The sequence below is a fragment of the Salmo salar genome, chromosome 14 (genome assembly GCF_965601325.2).
Source record: "Salmo salar chromosome 14, fSalSal1, whole genome shotgun sequence".
NCBI lineage: Eukaryota > Metazoa > Chordata > Actinopteri > Salmoniformes > Salmonidae > Salmo > Salmo salar.
The window spans coordinates 98475057-98494820 of NC_138304.1; the positions used below are offsets into that span (position 1 = coordinate 98475057).

The following is a 19764-nucleotide window of genomic DNA, read 5'->3' on the forward strand; positions in this document are numbered from 1 at the left end:
TGGGGGGGGGTGGGGGGGGGGGGTAGAAGGATTGCTTTATCCTATCCCAGGTATTCCTTAAAGAGGTGGAGTTTCAGGTGTCTCCGGAAGGTGGTGATTGACTCCGCTGTCCTGGCGTCGTGAGGGAGCTTGTTCCAGCATTGGGGTGCCAGAGCAGAGAACAGTTTTGACTGGGCTGAGCGGGAACTGTGCTTCCGCAGAGGTAGGGAGGCGAGCAGGCCAGAGTGCCCTTGTTTGGGTGTAGGGCCTGATCAGTGCCTGAAGGTACGGAGGTGCCGTTCCCCTCACAGGTCCGTAGGCAAGCACCATGGTCTTGTAGCAGATGCGAGCTTCAACTGGAAGCCAGTGGAGTGTGCGGAGGAGCAGGGTGACGTGCGAGAACTTGGGAAGTTTGAACACCAGACGGGCTGCGGCGTTCTGGATGATTTGTAGGGGTTTAATGGCACAGGCAGGGAGCCCCGCCAACAGCGAGTTGCAGTAATCCAGACGGAGATGACAAGTGCCTGGATTAGGACCTGCGCCGCTTCCTGTGTAATACATAATTTGTCTCTTCCTTTATAGTCATTCCCCTCTATCCAGGGACCTAGTGCTGTTGTTCCTCTATCCAGGGACCTAGTGCTGTTGTTCCTCTATCCAGGGACCTAGTGCTGTTATTCCTCTATCCAGGGACCTAGTGCTGTTATTCCTCTATCTGGGGACCTAGTGCTGTTATTCCTCTATCCAGGACCTAGTGCTGTTATTCCTCTATCTGGGGACCTAGTGCTGTTATTCCTCTATCCAGGGACCTAGTGCTGTTGTTCCTCTATCTGGGGACCTAGTGCTGTTGTTCCTCTATCTGGGGACCTAGTGCTGTTGTTCCTCTATCCAGGGACCTAGTGCTGTTGTTCCTCTATCCAGGGACCTAGTGCTGTTGTTCCTCTATCCAGGGACCTAGTGCTGTTATTCCTCTATCCAGGGACCTAGTGCTGTTGTTACTCTATCTGGGGACCTAGTGCTGTTGTTACTCTATCTGGGGACCTAGTGCTGTTGTTACTCTATCTGGGGACCTAGTGCTGTTGTTCCTCTATCCAGGGACCTAGTGCTGTTGTTCCTCTATCTGGGGACCTAGTGCTGTTGTTCCTCTATCCAGAGACCTAGTGCTGTTGTTCCTCTATCCAGGGACCTAGTGCTGTTGTTCCTCTATCCAGGGACCTAGTGCTGTTATTCCTCTATCTGGGGACCTAGTGCTGTTGTTACTCTATCTGGGGACCTAGTGCTGTTGTTACTCTATCCAGGGACCTAGTGCTGTTGTTCCTCTATCTGGGGACCTAGTGCTGTTGTTCCTCTATCTGGGGACCTAGTGCTGTTATTCCTCTATCCAGGGACCTAGTGCTGTTATTCCTCTATCTGGGGACCTAGTGCTGTTGTTCCTCTATCTGGGGACCTAGTGCTGTTATTCCTCTATCCAGGGACCTAGTGCTGTTATTCCTCTATCCAGGGACCTAGTGCTGTTGTTCCTCTATCCAGGGACCTAGTGCTGTTGTTCCTCTATCTGGGGACCTAGTGCTGTTGTTCCTCTATCCAGGGACCTAGTGCTGTTATTCCTCTATCTGGGGACCTAGTGCTGTTGTTCCTCTATCTGGGGACCTAGTGCTGTTGTTACTCTATCTGGGGACCTAGTGCTGTTATTCCTCTATCTGGGGACCTAGTGCTGTTGTTCCTCTATCTGGGGACCTAGTGCTGTTATTCCTCTATCTGGGGACCTAGTGCTGTTGTTCCTCTATCCAGGGACCTAGTGCTGTTATTCCTCTATCTGGGGACCTAGTGCTGTTATTCCTCTATCTGGGGACCTAGTGCTGTTGTACCTCTATCTGGGGACCTAGTGCTGTTGTTCCTCTATCTGGGGACCTAGTGCTGTTGTTCCTCTATCTGGGGACCTAGTGCTGTTATTCCTCTATCTGGGGACCTAGTGCTGTTGTTCCTCTATCCAGGGACCTAGTGCTGTTATTCCTCTATCTGGGGACCTAGTGCTGTTATTCCTCTATCTGGGGACCTAGTGCTGTTGTACCTCTATCTGGGGACCTAGTGCTGTTGTTCCTCTATCTGGGGACCTAGTGCTGTTATTCCTCTATCTGGGGACCTAGTGCTGTTATTCCTCTATCTGGGGACCTAGTGCTGTTATTCCTCTATCCAGGGACCTAGTGCTGTTATTCCTCTATCCGGGGACCTAGTGCTGTTGTTCCTCTATCTGGGGACCTAGTGCTGTTATTCCTCTATCTGGGGACCTAGTGCTGTTATTCCTCTATCTGGGGACCTAGTGCTGTTATTCCTCTATCCAGGGACCTAGTGCTGTTATTCCTCTATCTGGGGACCTAGTGCTGTTATTCCTCTATCCAGGGACCTAGTGCTGTTATTCCTCTATCTGGGGACCTAGTGCTGTTATTCCTCTATCTGGGGACCTAGTGCTGTTATTCCTCTATCTGGGGACCTAGTGCTGTTATTCCTCTATCCAGGGACCTAGTGCTGTTATTCCTCTATCTGGGGACCTAGTGCTGTTGTTCCTCTATCCAGGGACCTAGTGCTGTTGTTCCTCTATCCAGGGACCTAGTGCTGTTATTCCTCTATCCAGGGACCTAGTGCTGTTATTCCTCTATCCAGGGACCTAGTGCTGTTATTCCTCTATCCAGGGACCTAGTGCTGTTGTTCCTCTATCCAGGGACCTAGTGCTGTTATTCCTCTATCTGGGGACCTAGTGCTGTTGTATCTCTATCTGGGGACCTAGTGCTGTTATTCCTCTATCTGGGGACCTAGTGCTGTTGTATCTCTATCCAGGGACCTAGTGCTGTTATTCCTCTATCCAGGGACCTAGTGCTGTTATTCCTCTATCTGGGGACCTAGTGCTGTTATTCCTCTATCTGGGGACCTAGTGCTGTTATTCCTCTATCCAGGGACCTAGTGCTGTTGTTCCTCTATCTGGGGACCTAGTGCTGTTATTCCTCTATCCAGGGACCTAGTGCTGTTATTCCTCTATCTGGGGACCTAGTGCTGTTATTCCTCTATCCAGGGACCTAGTGCTGTTGTTCCTCTATCCAGGGACCTAGTGCTGTTATTCCTCTATCCAGGGACCTAGTGCTGTTGTTCCTCTATCCAGGGACCTAGTGCTGTTATTCCTCTATCTGGGGACCTAGTGCTGTTATTCCTCTATCCAGGGACCTAGTGCTGTTATTCCTCTATCCAGGGACCTAGTGCTGTTATTCCTCTATCCAGGGACCTAGTGCTGTTATTCCTCTATCCAGGGACCTAGTGCTGTTGTTCCTCTATCTGGGGACCTAGTGCTGTTATTCCTCTATCTGGGGACATAGTGCTGTTATTCCTCTATCTGGGGACCTAGTGCTGTTGTTCCTCTATCCAGGGACCTAGTGCTGTTATTCCTCTATCCAGGGACCTAGTGCTGTTATTCCTCTATCCAGGGACCTAGTGCTGTTGTTCCTCTATCCAGGGACCTAGTGCTGTTGTTCCTCTATCCAGGGACCTAGTGCTGTTATTCCTCTATCTGGGGACCTAGTGCTGTTATTCCTCTATCCAGGACCTAGTGCTGTTGTTCCTCTATCTGGGGACCTAGTGCTGTTGTTCCTCTATCTGGGGACCTAGTGCTGTTATTCCTCTATCTGGGGACCTAGTGCTGTTGTTCCTCTATCCAGGGACCTAGTGCTGTTGTTCCTCTATCCAGGGACCTAGTGCTGTTATTCCTCTATCCAGGGACCTAGTGCTGTTGTTCCTCTATCCAGGGACCTAGTGCTGTTATTCCTCTATCCAGGGACCTAGTGCTGTTGTTACTCTATCTGGGGACCTAGTGCTGTTGTTCCTCTATCTGGGGACCTAGTGCTGTTATTCCTCTATCTGGGGACCTAGTGCTGTTGTTCCTCTATCCAGGGACCTAGTGCTGTTATTCCTCTATCTGGGGACCTAGTGCTGTTATTCCTCTATCTGGGGACCTAGTGCTGTTATTCCTCTATCTGGGGACCTAGTGCTGTTATTCCTCTATCTGGGGACCTAGTGCTGTTGTTCCTCTATCTGGGGACCTAGTGCTGTGGTTCCTCTATCTGGGGACCTAGTGCTGTGGTGCCTCTATCTGGGGACCTAGTGCTGTGGTTCCTTACACCTTGCACTGGTAACTCTATGGGTCCACCTCTTATCGGATGGTAATCTCATTCACACTCACTGAGAGGAGAGAGACCTCTGGGGACACTGACCTCTGGGTCACTTTGAATTATTTTGGGAATCAATGTAGGCTATTTTTACTATCATGTAAAAAGCACACTATGGACCTACACTGTTAGAAAACACTCTCCTGCAGGGTTTGGCTGGTCTTGGAGTGCCACAGATTATGACTGGTTATAGATAATGTTTAAGTATTGTATTGTGAGTATGTCTATGAACTAGTTAGAAATATTAGCTGAGATATATCCTGATTTATTCTGGACAGGAATTCCTATTCTAAATCCTAATCTAATCAAACACTGTTCATTAAACCACTGTCGATTTTAGAGATCATGTTAGGGTTTCTTCTGTGTTAATACTGTATGTTATTGTGTTTTATAACAAATTAAAACTGCACTCTGTTGTTAGTGTTTGAGTGACATAGCGGAGTATTAGAACATGGTACACTGCACCTCTAAACCACTTAGCACACAGAGACTCCTTATTGGTACTGACAGGACCCCGCAGCAGGACAGGGAGATGTGGGGAGGGAGGGAGGGACTGTGTGGGGGGGTTAAGGGTGGGAGAGAGATGTGTGTGTGATTGGAGAGAGAGAGAGAGAGAGAGAGAAAAAGGGAGATGAGAAGATGGAGGAAAAGCTTTGCTACTGACATGTTGCACTGTAGTGTGGACAAGGACGAGACAGTTCATGTGTCTGGTCAATCATTTACATCATGTATTAGTTCAAATGTTACTGCAATTATCTGAAAGGCGGTTTTCTGCAGCGATAACCGTTGCAGGACCATTAGCTATGCACATTTTACACTGCACCTCATAAACTACTGGCAGATGGAGGCTTGTCTATGAATGTACCAAATTATCATAATATATTTCCAGAGTTACTTTTTACATCAACCTGGTGTATTTATTATTAAACCATTATATTTTTCTGGTTAATAACAATTATATAATGTAAGTCAATAAGCCTTGCAGTGATAACCATGTAGATACAATTTATAATACAGCATATTAAAAATACATACCCTTTAAAGAGTTGAGAACATTGTATACTTTCCCTTTTAAAATCACATATAAAGATGAATTTCAATGTTACAAATATCAGATATTATATAAAACACAATGGTTCATCACTAGTGGTTCTGGGGGGGGGGGGGGGGGGGGGGGGGTGCAGTGCCCCTATAACAACAATTTTGGACCCCCTTGTGGCCCCCCTAAATGTGGAGTATGAAATAATGTTTACATAACACATTTTTGCTATCGTTCTTTTTTTACATCCGTTATTAGACAGTGGCAACGATGATGATTATGAACATGGTCTTTTGCCTGCAATGCAGTGAAGAACACGATATGACAACAATAACGTCTAATGTAACTGGCCCCTCTAACAGTACAACTGGCCCCAGCTTGCCCCCCCCAGTTGAAATGGTGTAGAACCGCCACTGTGGTTCATACACGACCAGTGTCTCTTCCTCTTCCCGTGGTCTGCCCTGACTGTCAGAGATGACAGCGACAATCCACCGTATTTGCGGAAATTATGATGTCCCGCCCCTATATCAAATTGCATTGGTCGCTATTTCTGGAGGCGTGGGGGTTACATTTTATACTGTTTGACCATTTGCTCACATGCCTGTCATTCCGAATTAATCCTCGAATTCAAGCTAGTAGGAATTGTGGTCGTAAATGAAGATGTAGGTTGATAAATGATTTAGATAGTGGATTTGTGGAGTAATTGATAGCTACCCATATGCCTGGACGGTACAATAGTGGACTTGGAGACAAAGGAAATCTCGAGATAGCATGATAGTAAGTAAATAATACATTTTTTCTCTCCAGCTAGCTCGTCTTCTTGGAGAGGCCATTCTGACTGCATACACATTTTCAGTTTGAAATCTGACTGAGTTGGCGATTCTGCTCTGGAAAGCAAATATAGCTAACTAAAGTAGTTAGTCCTACTAGCGACCTCACACAAAGCAGCTTGCAATAACTGTTAGGTAAAGTAGCTATCTACAATAGGAAGCTAGCTAGCGGATGTCTGTAGAGCTGACTGGCGAAGCTTTGATAACTAGGAATCATGCCAACTACCGTTAGCATCTACTGTAGCTAACTAACGTCGAGTTAAACTGTGTCAGGCGTGAGTTCAAACCAGCTAATTAGTAACTTCGTTTCGTGACTAGGTTGGCAAGATAGTACAGTTAGCTAATTAGCAACTAGTTTACTGTCATTGGCGTGACAAGCCCAGGTGGCTTCCGTAATCAGACAGCTGTCATAAAGTTTGTCCTTCAGCTAGCTAACAAGTCATTTATACCCTAGTCTTATTTCCAGATGTACCCTTTTCAGTCTGGTTTAGTCTCCATATGATGTAGCTAATCGATTTGATTATGATTTGTATTGTAGTGACGGTCAACTAGCTACTGCTTAGTGTTTATGCCAGTAGATGTTGTGGCTGTACACTGATCAATAGTCTTGTAGCATCGATCTGCGGTGGATACCACAGACCCAGGAAGGGTGGGTATCATTTGTGTAAAGTTCCAACAGGAATCTGTTCCAAAAACTTCGTAAAGTACAAGGTCGCCAACAAACAACTCATACAAAGTAGCACGATCAATTCACCTAGTTAACTAGCTGCCGAATAGGCATCAACTCACCACCTAACTTATTCTTCATGTTTGTCCATAGGCAACCAGAGGGAGGACAGACATTTTTCGGAATAAACGTGGTGAGTGAAAACTTAATGAGGTTGCCCACTCCCTACCCGGTATCTTATTCTGCCGCTGTACGACGTTGTATGAGTTGTTTGTTGGCAACCATGTGATTTACGAAGTTTTTGGAACAGATTCCTGTTGGAACTTTACCCAAATTATACCCACCCGACTCACCACTGTAGAGGTGTACACACAGAGTCCCTCTGCTACAGGACAGTTCCACAGTAATGGGATTACACTTTTGACTCTGATTTTTCACTTTAAAATGTATGCCAAACAAAAACCATTGATTTCAAAGTTTAACAAACCATGCACAAGGACTACTTGGAATAATTTACACGGGCATTTTCACAAAAACACATTTACTGGAAGAATTGTGCTGAAGCACATTTTTGTAAATCTCCCTCCGTTTTTATGCGACCACGTTTTTCAAATATCTGCACCAAATTAAGATTGAAAGATGCAGAAAGAACGTGGTGTCGGCTACGACATGACACTTGAGTTTTGAAGAAAAAAAACGATGGTTATTGAACTACAATAAGTGAAGTGGATTTACATCTGGTAAAGGAATAAGATCATGTGACCCTTATCTGTACTACACATAAATATATAATTATGGATATGAATATCATAGTAATGTATCTTCAATAGGTACACAAAGGTAGAAATATTCAATATCTGTCTTTTGCATATTTGGGTATTCTACACACTGGCTATTTATTATAATGAGCTCCTCCCCCAAATAAGACCACGCCAAAGACGGTACAGTACTGCTTCTCCAATGCAAATCCCAGATCACAAATGGAGGCGACGCCATGGCGACGTTGGCTAGCTAAACTCAGGCGTAAAAACACGTCATCGGGCCTAACGGTCGTATTGTGCTGGACTGCGCATGTGCAGGCCATCAAATCAAAGGCACTCCTTTAAATATAGAGTTGATTTTTGACAACAAAAACAAAAATGTCAGTTTGTCACTCACGAGGTAGGAGTAATAATAAGTTCAGCTACTTGAGACATTGGCTGGAATCTAGGTTGTGACTTTAGACAACTTAAGGAACAGTGTTTCACTTCTCTCATTGACTTCTCCAAGTCCAAACCCCGGCCTGCTCTGCTTCACAAGTGTTCCTGGAAGTCTCGCGATGTTGCGCCTCTTGGTTTAGAAACTCTGTGACCACGGTCTGTACCAGACCAAATTTGAACCAATCACAGTACAGTAGAGTACAGTACATACAGTGAAGTAGATATGTTCAGTACAATACACTACATTGTACTGCACCAGGGGTCTCATTAATGCAGAATTCTGTGTTTTTAACGCAAAAAGATTTTAAAACGCATATGAAATGTGTTTTCTATGAAGGAAAGCTAAAGTTGCACATCCCTGATCAGTTTATTGATGCAAAAAAACACTGACTTTCAATATGAAACACAGGTGACGAGTTCTAAACGCAAATTTGTTGATGGTCTGCGACCTCTGCTGTACTGAACTCTACTGTAAAGTAATGTATAGCACTGTGCTCTACTGTAATGTATAGTACTGTGCTCTACTGTAAAGTAATCTATAGTACTGTGCTCTACTGTAAAGTAATGTATAGCACTGTGCTCTACTGTAAAGTAATGTATAGTACTGTGCTCTACTGTAAAGTAATGTATAGTACTGTGCTCTACTGTAAAGTAATGTATAGTACTGTGCTCTACTGTAAAGTAATGTATAGTACTGTGCTCTACTGTAAAGTATAGCACTGTGCTCTACTGTAAAGTATAGCACTGTGCTCTACTGTAAAGTAATGTATAGTACTGTGCTCTACTGTAATTACTGTGCTGACCGAACTTGTGAAACGGACTTCTATCATTGGTTCAGATTTAGTCCGGCCAGAGCAGACTGACCAAATTTCAACTACTTTTAAACGTTCCTGGACGTCCGGTGTCGTCGGTGCTCAGTGGCTGAGGATGCTTATTACAGTAAACGGGGAGAGTTATGAGCTGAACATAACAGTATGCCAGTGGAAGGGAGGACAGTAGCGGGTGATCCAACTGGTTTGTAACTACTATCATTTCTTATTGTAGCCAATTCAATTGCAGTAAGATAATTCATAGTTTTAATCCCTTAATAATTCATAAACTTCATATCAGCAAAATAAAACTAATTGGTAGGTCTACCTTCACTTGTTACTTCTGTGATCTTTCATTATCCTCCCTCCACATGAGGAGAGACATTATAAAATATCTTCAAGGTATGTGGGGTTTTTGGTAACAGAATTACAAGGCAATGTTTCTTAAACTTACAGAAAGCAGAAACATTTATCAAAAACGTAATATGTGTTGATAGTAGTTGGCAGGGGACTTTGGGCTCCCGAGGGGCGCAGCGGTCTAAGGCACTGCATCTCAGTGCTGGAGGCGTCACTACAGACCCTGGTTCGATTCCAGGCTGTATCACAACCGGCCCGTGATTTGGGAGTCCCGTAGGGCTGCGCACAATTTGCCCAGCGTATTCAGGGTTTGGCCGGGGTACGCCGTCATTGTAAATAAGAATTTGTTCTTAACTGACTTGCCTAGTTAAATAAAAGGTTAAATACATTTAAAAAAATCGACATTGTTTTGATGTATTTCTAATACAGTAAGACTTTTTCTAGTGGATGTTGTCTAAGACCCCTTTTCCATCTGTTTGACCAGAAATCAAAGCCTTATTCCTAGGAAAATGTATATATTCCTTAATATCTCTAAAATATAGACTCTCTTATCTTTCATTTGACACCCGTTCATGGCTCCTGAAAGGAGAGAGCTTGGTCTAACAGCAGTATGAGGAGAGGGCGCTCAGTAAATATGATCAGAGCTAAGCCTTTACTGTGGTTCCTGAATTAAAAGTTGACATTATGCTGTGGTGCATTGAGGTACACTAAGGTATAGTACGGTATTGACGTTATGCTTTGGTGCACTATGGTATTGACGTTATGCTGTGGTGCACTATGGTATTGACGTTATGCTTTGGTGCACTATGGTATTGACGTTATGCTGTGGTGCACTATGGTATTGACGTTATGCTGTGGTGCACTATGGTATTGACGTAATGCTGTGGTGCACTATGGTATTGACGTTACGCTGTGGTGCACTATGGTATGGTATTGACGTTATGCTGTGGTGCACTATGGTATAGTATGGTATTGACGTTATGCTGTGGTGCACTATGGTATAGTACGGTATTGACGTTATGCTGTGGGGCACTATGGTATTGACGTTATGCTGTGGTGCACTATGGTATAGTATGGTATTGATGTTATGCTGTGGTGCACTATGGTATAGTATGGTATTGACGTTATGCTGTGGTGCACTATGGTATAGTATGGTATTGACGTTATGCTGTGGTGCACTATGGTATAGTATGGTATTGACGTTATGCTGTGGTGCACTATGGTATAGTATGGTATTGATGTTATGCTGTGGGGCACTATGGTATTGACGTTATGCTGTGGTGCACTATGGTATAGTATGGTATTGAGTTATGCTGTGGGGCACTATGGTATAGTATGGTATTGATGTTATGCTGTGGTGCACTATGGTATAGTATGGTATTGACGTTATGCTGTGGTGCACTATGGTATAGTATGGTATTGACGTTATGCTGTGGTGCACTATGGTATAGTATGGTATTGACGTTATGCTGTGGTGCACTATGGTATAGTATGGTATTGACGTTATGCTGTGGGGCACTATGGTATAGTATGGTATTGACGTTATGCTGTGGTGCACTATGGTATAGTATGGTATTAACGTTATGCTGTGGTGCACTATGGTATAGTATGGTATTGACGTTATGCTGTGGGGCACTATGGTATAGTATGGTATTGACGTTATGCTGTGGTGCACTATGGTATAGTATGGTATTAACGTTATGCTGTGGGGCACTATGGTATAGTATGGTATTAACGTTATGCTGTGGTGCACTATGGTATAGTATGGTATTAACGTTATGCTGTGGGGCACTATGGTATAGTATGGTATTAACGTTATGCTGTGGTGCACTATGGTATAGTATGGTATTGACGTTATGCTGTGGGGCACTATGGTATAGTATGGTATTAACGTTATGCTGTGGTGCACTATGGTATAGTATGGTATTGACGTTATGCTGTGGTGCACTATGGTATAGTATGGTATTGACGTTATGCTGTGGTGCACTATGGTATAGTATGGTATTGATGTTATGCTGTGGGGCACTATGGTATAGTATGGTATTAACGTTATGCTGTGGTGCACTATGGTATAGTATGGTATTGACGTTATGCTGTGGGGCACTATGGTATAGTATGGTATTGACGTTATGCTGTGGTGCACTATGGTATAGTACGGTATTGACGTTATGCTGTGGTGCACTATGGTATAGTATGGTATTGACGTTATGCTGTGGGGCACTATGGTATAGTATGGTATTAACGTTATGCTGTGGGGCACTATGGTATAGTATGGTATTGACGTTATGCTGTGGTGCACTATGGTATAGTATGGTATTGACGTTATGCTGTGGGGCACTATGGTATAGTATGGTATTGACGTTATGGTGTGGTGCACTATGGTATAGTATGGTATTGACGTTATGCTGTGGTGCACTATGGTATAGTATGGTATTGATGTTATGCTGTGGGGCACTATGGTATAGTATGGTATTAACGTTATGCTGTGGTGCACTATGGTATAGTATGGTATTGACGTTATGCTGTGGTGCACTATGGTATAGTATGGTATTGATGTTATGCTGTGGGGCACTATGGTATAGTATGGTATTGACGTTATGCTGTGGTGCACTATGGTATAGTATGGTATTGATGTTATGCTGTGGGGCACTATGGTATAGTATGGTATTAACGTTATGCTGTGGTGCACTATGGTATAGTATGGTATTGACGTTATGCTGTGGTGCACTATGGTATAGTATGGTATTGACGTTATGCTGTGGGGCACTATGGTATAGTATGGTATTGACGTTATGCTGTGGGGCACTATGGTATAGTATGGTATTCAGTGTAAAGCGTTGGTACCCTGGCGCTATTGCTTCTCTCCTCATTGAATGAATTAGGTGAATTGATGAATGAGTGATGGAAACCAAATAGGAACTGATAAATGTACACGACTTCACCATTTTGAAATTGAATGAACTGAATAATGATGAAGAAGAGGGTGATTTTTTTTTTTTTTGAATTTAGAACAATAGTGTAAAAATAGCAGGAAACGGATGTCCGTGCCTGGTCAGCTGGTTTCTCTTCTCTGACACCACTAATCCAGCTGTAGGTGAAGCTTTATCCTTAGGAACCACCCAGTTCCCGGGTCAACAGTAGCCTGTTTACTTGCCTCCCAAGGGGACTGTGACCTCTTTGAAGCGATGGAGGAAAGTCAACAAGATCCCCAAATATTCTTTCACAATAGCTGGCCTTACAGTATCTGCAGTTTTGCGCTGTGAAATGTCCCACTCTGTGGTGAATAGCATCCTCTTCACAAGCACCCACTCTTTGTTTATGTAACGGGCTGTAAGGCACAAGTGTTCTATTTTTAGAAAATTGTCAGTCCACATGTCAAGTGTAATTACGCCGTTACCCAAGTTCTCTGAAGTCCGGGACCACCCGCCAGCCGATGCAGGTCTCTGTAGTGGTAGAAGAGATTGTTTCTATCAGAGTCCTTTACATCCCCCAGTCATTTAGTTTAATACTTCGGCTAGGTGTGGAAATTCCACAATTTGTGCCACAGTTTAGGCTACTGATAGATGCTGCGGTCAGTCATCTGAGCGAGGATTTAACCTTCCGAATGAATGGTTATGGAATGTTACTGAATAGATAACAAGAATATAAATAAACATCTGGTGGCATCAAATCAGATTTTATGTCACATGCGATGAATATATGTGGTGTAGATTTTCCCGTGCTTGTTTACGACCCCGTCTTCCCAACAATCAACAGTTGTGCGTTATGAGTCTGACAGCACAGTGGGTCGTCGAGGATTTCCTACTGAGGAAAGCCGTATTGCATGCTCAAGAATGTGCTGGTTCTCATATCGCTGCTGCCATTTCAGTGGCATTTGAGAACATGTTTGAAACTTGGAAACATTTGAACACACCCCGGTATTCCATCTGTTTAAAGTGTTTAAACGTTTTGCTCACATCAGCCACAGAGTGAGAGCACACAGACATCTGGAAAAACAGGGTCTTTCACGCAAGGCACAGTGTTCTATTCTTCAACGTGTAAAAAGGCATTTAGCTTGTTTGGGAGAACTGCTTCATGGCTGCGTTTCCCTTTTATAATCCGTTCTTGTCTGCTCTGCCACACAGGACGATCATCGGAGCCGGTCTAATAGGATTCCACCTTCCTTCTAAACTGCCCTTTTATTTGTAGAGTTCGATGTCTCGTCGAAGGTCATAGCGGGCTTTCTTGTGTGTCCGTGTCCCATTCCTTGAAAGCGGAAGCTCTAGCCTGTATCCCAGCCTGTATCCCAGCCTGTATCCCAGCCTGTACTTCATGGTTTTTGGTTTGGATACATTCTTAATCACTGTGGGGAGAACATTGTCTATGCACTTATTGAAATCAACGCTATCGGATGAATCGCGGGAACGTCAAATGTTATGTTCCTTTTGATGGAATAGAAGGAAGGCCCTTCTTGCCATGTCTCTCAGATCGTTCACAGCTTTGTGGAAGTTACCTGTGGTGTTGATGTTTAGGCCGAGGTATGTATAGTTTTTTGTGTGCTCTAGGACGACGGTGTCTAGATGGAATTTGTATTTGTTGTCCTGGCAACTGGACCTTCTTTGGAACACCATTATTTGTGTCTTACTGAGATTCACTGTCAGGGCCCAGGTCTGACAGAATCTGTGCAGATTCTGGTGTAGTAGCACCAGATCATCAGCAAACAGTAGACATTTGACCTCAGATTCTAGTAGGGTGAGGTCGGGTGCTGCAGACTGTTCTACCGTCGCCAATTCTCTCTCGCTCTTTCTCTCTCTCGGTCTCTTTTCTGTTTCTACAGGAAAAAACATCTGGGGCAGCACTTTCTTCTCACCTCCAAGCTCTCCAAAACAGGGTGTTCTGATTGGTCCATTCACTTCCTGGCTTTTGTTCCTGTCTGATAACATGCCAGAGCAACGTTTGCTTGTCCTGTCCATTTTTACAGCACTTGTTCACTTCCCTTCATGGTTTTATAAGAAAAAAGACTGGTGTAGACAAGCCCATGCTTACACCAATCCACTTTTAAGTGGGTGGGGTGGGGAGGAGTGTGTTATTTGGGAGGAAGGACAGAGAATTGGGACTCAGAGTGTGAGTATGGGTTAGGAGGTGAGGTCATGGTGACTGAGGTGTCTGGGAATGGTGTGTGTCTGGGAATGGTGTGTGTGTGTGTGTGAGACTGGGAATGCAGTGTGTGTGTATGTGTGTGAGACTGGGAATGCAGTGTGTGTATGTGTGATACTGGGAATGCAATGTGTGTGTGTGTGTGTGTGTGTGAGACTGGGAATGGTATGTGTGTGTCTGGGAATGGTGTGTGTGTGTCTGGGAATGGTGTGTGTGTGTCTGGGAATGGTGTATGTGTATGTGTGAGACTGGGAATGCAATGTGTGTGTGTGTGTGTGTGAGACTGGGAATGGAGTGTGTGTGTGTGTGTGTGTGAGACTGGGAATGGTGTGTGTGTGTGTGTGTGAGAGACTGGGAATGATGTGTGTGTCTGGGAATGGTGTGTGTGTGTCTGGGAATGGTGTGTGTGTGTCTGGGAATGGTGTGTGTGTGTATGTGTGAGACTGGGAATGGAGTGTGTGTATGTGTGAGACTGGGAATGGAGTGTGTGTATGTGTGAGACTGGGAATGCAGTGTGTGTGTGTGTGTGAGACTGGGAATGGAGTGTGTGTGTGAGACTGGGAATGGAGTGTGTGTGTGTGTGAGACTGGGAATGCAGTGTGTGTATGTGTGAGAGACTGGGAATGCAGTGTGTGTGTGTATGTGTGAGAGACTGGGAATGCAGTGTATGTGTGTGTGTATGTGTGAGAGACTGGGAATGCAGTGTGTGTGTGTGTGTGTATGTGTGAGAGACTGGGAATGCAGTGTGTGTGTGTGTGTATGTGTGAGAGACTGGGAATGCAGTGTGTGTGTGTGTGTATGTGTGAGAGACTGGGAATGCAGTGTGTGTGTGTGTGTATGTGTGAGAGACTGGGAATGCAGTGTGTGTGTGTGTGTATGTGTGAGAGACTGGGAATGCAGTGTGTGTGTGTGTGTATGTGTGAGAGACTGGGAATGCAGTGTGTGTGTATGTGTGAGAGACTGGGAATGCAGTGTGTGTGTATGTGTGAGAGACTGGGAATGCAGGTGTGTGTGTGGTGTGTGTATGTGTGAGAGACTGGGAATGCAGTGTGTGTGTATGTGTGAGAGACTGGGAATGCAGTGTGTGTGTGATGTGTGAGAGACTGGGAATGCAGTGTGTGTGTGTATGTGTGAGAGACTGGGAATGCAGTGTGTGTGTGTGTGTGTGTGTATGTGTGAGAGACTGGGAATGCAGTGTGTGTATGTGTGAGAGACTGGGAATGCAGTGTGTGTGTGTATGTGTGAGAGACTGGGAATGCAGTGTGTGTGTGTGTGTGTGGTGTGTGTGTGTATGTGTGAGAGACTGGGAATGCAGTGTGTGTGTGTGTGTGTATGTGTGAGAGACTGGAATGCAGTGTGTGTGTGTGTGTGTATGTGGAGACTGGGAATGCAGTGTGTGTGTGTGTATGTGTGAGAGACTGGGAATGCAGTGTGTGTGTGTATGTGTGAGAGACTGGGAATGCAGTGTGTGTGTGTGTGTGTGTATGTGTGAGAGACTGGGAATGCAGTGTGTGTGTGTGTGTATGTGTGAGAGACTGGGAATGCAGTGTGTGTGTGTGTGTATGTGTGAGAGACTGGGAATGCAGGGGTGTGTGTGTATGTGTGAGAGACTGGGAATGCAGTGTGTATGTGTGAGAGACTGGGAATGCAGTGTATGTGTGAGAGACTGGGAATGCAGTGTGTGTGTATGTGTGAGAGACTGGGAATGCAGTGTGTGTGTATGTGTGAGAGACTGGGAATGCAGTGTGTGTGTGTGCGTATGTGTGAGAGACTGGGAATGCAGTGTGTGTGTGTGTGTGTATGTGTGAGAGACTGGGAATGCAGTGTGTGTGTGTGTGTGTGTATGTGTGAGAGACTGGGAATGCAGTGTGTGTGTGTGTGTATGTGTGAGAGACTGGGAATGCAGTGTGTGTGTGTGTGTATGTGTGAGAGACTGGGAATGCAGTGTGTGTGTATGTGTGAGAGACTGGGAATGCAGTGTGTGTGTATGTGTGAGAGACTGGGAATGCAGTGTGTGTGTGTGTGTGTATGTGTGAGAGACTGGGAATGCAGTGTGTGTGTGAGAGACTGGGAATGCAGTGTGTGTGTGTATGTGTGAGAGACTGGGAATGCAGTGTGTGTGTGTATGTGTGAGAGACTGGGAATGCAGTGTGTGTGTGTATGTGTGAGAGACTGGGAATGCAGTGTGTGTGTATGTGTGAGAGACTGGGAATGCAGTGTGTGTATGTGTGAGAGACTGGGAATGCAGTGTGTGTGTGTATGTGTGAGAGACTGGGAATGCAGTGTGTGTGTGTGTGTGGTGTGTGTGTGTGTATGTGTGAGAGACTGGGAATGCAGTGTGTGTGTGTGTGTGTATGTGTGAGAGACTGGGAATGCAGTGTGTGTGTGTGTGTGTATGTGTGAGAGACTGGGAATGCAGTGTGTGTGTGTGTATGTGTGAGAGACTGGGAATGCAGTGTGTGTGTGTATGTGTGAGAGACTGGGAATGCAGTGTGTGTGTGTGTGTGTGTATGTGTGAGAGACTGGGAATGCAGTGTGTGTGTGTGTGTATGTGTGAGAGACTGGGAATGCAGTGTGTGTGTGTGTGTATGTGTGAGAGACTGGGAATGCAGTGTGTGTGTATGTGTGAGAGACTGGGAATGCAGTGTGTATGTGTGAGAGACTGGGAATGCAGTGTATGTGTGAGAGACTGGGAATGCAGTGTGTGTGTATGTGTGAGAGACTGGGAATGCAGTGTGTGTATGTGTGAGAGACTGGGAATGCAGTGTGTGTGTGTGCGTATGTGTGAGAGACTGGGAATGCAGTGTGTGTGTGTGTGTGTATGTGTGAGAGACTGGGAATGCAGTGTGTGTGTGTGTGTGTGTGTATGTGTGAGAGACTGGGAATGCAGTGTGTGTGTGTGAGAGACTGGGAATGCAGTGTGTATGTGTGAGAGACTGGGAATGCAGTGTGTGTGTGTGAGAGACTGGGAATGCAGTGTGTATGTGTGAGAGACTGGGAATGCAGTGTATGTGTGAGAGACTGGGAATGCAGTGTGTGTGTGTATGTGTGAGAGACTGGGAATGCAGTGTATGTGTGAGAGACTGGGAATGCAGTGTATGTGTGTATGTGTGAGAGACTGGGAATGCAGTGTGTGTGTGTGTGTATGTGTGAGAGACTGGGAATGCAGTGTGTGTGTGTGTGTGTATGTGTGAGAGACTGGGAATGCAGTGTGTGTGTGTGTGTGTATGTGTGAGAGACTGGGAATGCAGTGTGTGTGTATGTGTGAGAGACTGGGAATGCAGTGTGTGTGTGTGTGTGTATGTGTGAGAGACTGGGAATGCAGTGTGTGTGTGTGTGTGTATGTGTGAGAGACTGGGAATGCAGTGTGTGTGTGTGTGTGTGTGTGTATGTGTGAGAGACTGGGAATGCAGTGTGTGTGTGTGTGTGTGTGTGTGTGTGTGTGTGTATGTGTGAGAGACTGGGAATGCAGTGTGTGTGTGTGTGTGTATGTGTGAGAGACTGGGAATGCAGTGTGTGTGTGTGTGTGAGAGACTGGGAATGCAGTGTGTGTGTATGTGTGAGAGACTGGGAATGCAGTGTGTGTGTGTGTGTATGTGTGAGAGACTGGGAATGCAGTGTGTGTGTGTGTGTGTATGTGTGAGAGACTGGGAATGCAGTGTGTGTGTGTGTGTGTATGTGTGAGAGACTGGGAATGCAGTGTGTGTGGTGTGTGTATGTGTGAGAGACTGGGAATGCAGTGTGTGTGTATGTGTGAGAGACTGGGAATGCAGTGTGTGGTGTGTGTGTATGTGTGAGAGACTGGGAATGCAGTGTGTGCGTGTGTGTGTATGTGTGAGAGACTGGGAATGCAGTGTGTGTGTGTGTGTGTTGTATGTGTGAGAGACTGGGAATGCAGTGTGTGTGTGTGTGTGTGTGTATGTGTGAGAGACTGGGAATGCAGTGTGTATGTGTGAGAGACTGGGAATGCAGTGTGTGTGTGTATGTGTGAGAGACTGGGAATGCAGTGTGTGTGTGTATGTGTGAGAGACTGGGAATGCAGTGTGTGTGTGTGTGTGTATGTGTGAGAGACTGGGAATGCAGTGTGTGTGTGTGTGTGTGTGTATGTGTGAGAGACTGGGAATGCAGTGTGTGTGTGTGTGTATGTGTGAGAGACTGGGAATGCAGTGTGTATGTGTGAGAGACTGGGAATGCAGTGTGTATGTGTGAGAGACTGGGAATGCAGTGTGTATGTGTGAGAGACTGGGAATGCAGGTGTATGTGTGAGAGACTGGGAATGCAGTGTGTATGTGTGAGAGACTGGGAATGCAGGGTGTGTATGTGTGAGAGACTGGGAATGCAGTGTGTGTGTGTGTATGTGTGAGAGACTGGGAATGCAGTGTATGTGTGAGAGACTGGGAATGCAGTGTGTGTGTGTGTGAGAGACTGGGAATGCAGTGTGTGTGTGTGAGAGACTGGGAATGCAGTGTGTGTATGTGTGAGAGACTGGGAATGCAGTGTGTGTATGTGTGAGAGACTGGGAATGCAGTGTGTGTATGTGTGAGAGACTGGGAATGCAGTGTGTGTATGTGTGAGAGACTGGGAATGCAGTGTGTGTATGTGTGAGAGACTGGGAATGCAGTGTGTGTATGTGTGAGAGACTGGGAATGCAGTGTGTGTATGTGTGAGAGACTGGGAATGCAGTGTGTGTGTGTGAGAGACTGGAATGCAGTGTGTGTGGGAATGCAGTGTGTGTATGTGTGAGAGACTGGGAATGCAGTGTGTGTGTGTGAGAGACTGGGAATGCAGTGTGTGTGTGTGAGAGACTGGGAATGCAGTGTGTGGTGTGTGTGAGAGACTGGGAATGCAGTGTGTGTATGTGTGAGAGACTGGGAATGCAGTGTGTGTATGTGTGAGAGACTGGGAATGCAGTGTGTGTATGTGTGAGAGACTGGGAATGCAGTGTGTGTATGTGTGAGAGACTGGGAATGCAGTGTGTGTATGTGTGAGAGACTGGGAATGCAGTGTGTGTATGTGTGAGAGACTGGGAATGCAGTGTGTGTGTGTGTATGTGTGAGAGACTGGGAATGCAGTGTGTGTGTGGTGTATGTGTGAGAGACTGGGAATGCAGTGTGTGTGTGTGTATGTGTGAGAGACTGGGAATGCAGTGTGTGTGTGTGTATGTGTGAGAGACTGGGAATGCAGTGTGTGTGTGTGTATGTGTGAGAGACTGGGAATGCAGTGTGTGTGTGTGTATGTGTGAGAGACTGGGAATGCAGTGTGTGTGTGTATGTGTGAGAGACTGGGAATGCAGTGTGTGTGTGAGAGACTGGGAATGCAGTGTGTGTGTGAGAGACTGGGAATGCAGTGTGTGTGTGTGTATGTGTGAGAGACTGGGAATGCAGTGTGTGTGTGAGAGACTGGGAATGCAGTGTGTGTGTGTGGGTGTGTGTGTGTCTGAGAATGGAGTGTGTGTGTGTGTGCGCGAGCGACTGGGAATGGAGTGTGTGTGTGTGACTGGGAATGGAGTGTGTGTGTGTGTGTGTGTGACTGGGAATGGA

The 19764-nt window shown here is 45.6% G+C and overlaps 1 protein-coding gene across 4 annotated transcripts in view; it reads left to right on the forward strand.

Annotated features, from left to right (window-relative positions):
* Window positions 1-5758: 5758 nt before the first annotated feature.
* The window catches only part of LOC106570580 (hyccin-like), a 35452-nt gene continuing 21446 nt past the window's right edge, over window positions 5759-19764 (forward strand). For 2 of the 4 annotated variants that reach the window (XM_045694945.2, XM_045694948.2), the window contains exons 1-2: window positions 5800-6003; window positions 6877-6916. The gene's annotated coding sequence lies outside the window, so the exon portion shown is untranslated. Of the gene's footprint in view, window positions 6004-6542; window positions 6706-6876; window positions 6917-19764 lie in introns of those variants that run through there. The other 2 variants (XM_045694947.2, XM_045694946.2) reach the window with 2 other exon arrangements.